The sequence below is a fragment of the Melitaea cinxia genome, chromosome 12, assembly GCF_905220565.1.
Source record: "Melitaea cinxia chromosome 12, ilMelCinx1.1, whole genome shotgun sequence".
Taxonomy (NCBI): domain Eukaryota; kingdom Metazoa; phylum Arthropoda; class Insecta; order Lepidoptera; family Nymphalidae; genus Melitaea; species Melitaea cinxia.
Window position 1 is genome coordinate 13,033,661 of NC_059405.1, and position 3,512 is coordinate 13,037,172.

A 3,512-nucleotide genomic window follows, 5' to 3' on the forward strand; every position below is an offset into this window, starting at 1 on the left:
AGAGGCTTTTACGTAGGAGTAAAATTTTTAATGGCTTATTGTTCAGTAAAATAAAATAATTTAAATGATTCCCATTAACTTCAAGATATACCAGACCGGTTTCCTGAAATTATAAAGCCTATTGAAACAGACTATCTTTTCTTTAGTATTATTATAAAGCAGATCTTATAGAACCTGAATAGTAAATATCATAACATCAAAAAGTAATAAACACCAAAATAGATATTAAAAAAATGTATAATTACTCTACCACATAATAATAAAACGTATACGATAAGCTAAATAACACTTATATTTTAAGTAAGAAAATAATACTCAAATACAAATTGTAAATATAATTACTCTACCACATAATAATAAAACGTATACGATAAGCTAAATAACACTTATATTTTAAGTAAGAAAATAATACTCAAATACAAATTGTAAATAATACGAGCTTTAAATTTAAATTGTAATTGTACTTTATATAGAAATGTTTCATTTTTAATTTAAACGCGGGAAACCGTTTATCGAGAGCGGATTAAAAAGTAGAAAACGCTGATTTCCATTGAACGCCACTTCAAAATGTAATAAGTATGGATTGAAGGTTTGAAAAAAATGTTTTCATGTTTACGTAAGCGTTGATGGAAACGATTTTTTAAATATCTTTCATTAGTACATGATTGCCTACTGTGATGAATAAAATCGGAATAAAATTTCTTTCATAATTACAATTTAGTTATAAAATCGAATATTTGTAACTAGCAAATATATTAAATATCCCATTTTAGATATAAAACGAACGTTGCAACAGAAACACTGTTTAGATAAATAAAAATATTACAGTTAATTATATTGTTTGAAAATTTTATCTAGATATACAAAACATTCAGCATTCCAAAAAAATATTCGGAGCTTCATTATCAAACCTAAACTAAACTCAAACAGCTTTATCAGACATCCCTATTTAATAAAAAAACGAACATTTCTTCATATAATGGCTCTTAATTTTAGAAAATATATACCAATCCACGATACGACATTTGCAAGATATCGTGAAATTAACGCAAAAAGATACGATTACATGCATTATTTTATCATGTGACGCTTATGTTTTTGACGTGAGATTAAAATATTATAGCGAATCAGGGTTGCCGTGATTTCAAAGTGAAGCCGCGACTTGATGACCCGACGTATAAAAAATATTATAATGATAAACGTTTAATTATAGATCGTTAGCGTTCTTAAAATATTTTAAGAAAAATGTAACAAAAAATCTTTTCGATTCTTCTCAAAAAGACTGCTTGATTTGAGACATTTTCTGAAACACAAATTACCGAAAAATCTGCAATAGATCAATGTAGTTATTTGAACACAATATTTGTCTTCTAAATGAAGTGATATAACGGAGTGGTGAGGTCTTAATACAAGAATAGAGTATTTATTAAATATGTACATTTGTATAAAACAGCGAGTAGAACAGACAGACGTTTGAAGATTGAAATCCATATCAAAGCCGGTAAACGACTGTCATCTACTAACCTTGAGCTTACAAGAAGATGAATTATTAAATTAACAAACGAATGATAACCTTATACCCCACAACTTAAGGTTCTATATTAGAATATCAAAGTACAATATTTCCTAGGCGAGACTGAAGCAGAGATAAACTGGGAATTTTCATCTAACTGGATCTAATGTGTTAGTGAGTAGTTTTCGTAAAATGTGTGCCCATTTAATTAAAATTAGACATCCTCGGTATCTGATCACGCTTAAACACAAAGATTTGTCTTCACTGAAAGACAGACTTCATTTTAATTATGCTTAATTTAAACGCGTAATTTCTTTTTTCACCTATTTTGTATATATTCACTATATGTAAAAAGTAGACATATTACAGGTGTACATTTCCCAACATTTGAAGTGTACCAAGGCAGTACACTCCACATATGTTGGGGCGGTGCGTTTACCTAATTAGGCAATAGGTTAGACCTTCCAAATTAAAATTTTTAAAATCTAACGTATTCATTGCTTTTTTTTTAAATTTCGCCAGCCTTTTTTTACGTGGGGAAAATCTATCATGGATACCCACCGGCGCGGGGGCGCCAGAGGGTTATGTCAGACTCCTACTGACTAAAAAACCACCACGTGTGAGCAGTCGTCCGCCTGGGTGGGGCGAGATGGGGTCGCCCTAGCATTCGCCATAATTTTGCCAGCCTAGCACAGGCTTAGCACCATTAAGTTCACAAAAGAAAATTTACTGCTAAAAGTAATTCATCAAGTGTTCCACGGTACAGTAAAACATGGTGTAAAAACGAGTATGGTTAAGGAATAATTTTGAAACACGTACATTCGCTAATTTAATCAATATAATAATTTACTAGTGCACTCTACGGGCATTGTAAACGGCAAACGCGTAAAGTTTAAATAGACTCGATTTTTTTTTTATTTAATAATTTTCTGTGCAATTTTCATAATCTTTTATTCTATAAGCACCTTTTCTATAAATAATAAGAAAACTTGAAAAATATAATTGAAATCAGAAAAATCGTTCTCGTGTAGTATATATAATTATATATCGTTCTCATATAGTGTGATCAGTCACACTCACACGTCACAGAAATAGGAATTCATTTTAATACTACCTGTATTCATACAGTCACAAATTAAAATCTTCGACTTTTAAAAGATACCATAACTTTCCAGCAATTGACAATTTCAGACTATTACAGTTCAGTACAGTACGTTAACTAAATCAATTTATTTTAAGTGAGTATTAATTCTGTAAATTGTATTTATCGTTCCGGGAATAGAATAATTAATTAAGCGTTCGCGATTATTACCGACACTATTGACGGCGACAGCTGTACGGTACTTTATATGTATAAACAGACAACCCACGCGATTTCACCCCCGTTAACCTATAATATCTGTTAATTTAATTAATATTGTCGATAAATTCTCCGTTTGTAATAGTTGCAGGTTATATCGAGCTCATAAAATCGGTTGTTTAATATTGAGGTTAAGGTTCGGAGGCAGCCGGAAAAACAAGCAGAAACAAAGAAAGACAAGTCAGATAAACATGAAGACACTACTGCAGTAAACACAATTTTTAATTTTAACTAAAGTTATAGATGTATGTATAAATAATAAAAGTTATTGATTCTAGCGTTTTGCATCCTTGACTTTAAGGGCATAAAATAAAAATGCTTATGTATATGTTTGCTTATGTATGTGTAAAACGAAACGGAAAATTATCTTTATTTAATTGTTAGCTTTTTTCTTATTGTTAATTATTACAATAATACAAAATATATGATTGTCATGCACCGTACACACGTACGATGCGTGACAATTTGAAATATGAAGAAATGAAATGTACCATATATATTGGTTATCTGAACAAAAATTTATACATGAACTTGTTATAAAAAATATTTTTTTTTTAAGAAAAGCCTTTCTATTTTAGTTGCCCGTAAGAAAAGATCAGGCGTATAAAACTATTACGTATTTGACTAGTGGCGCAGTTT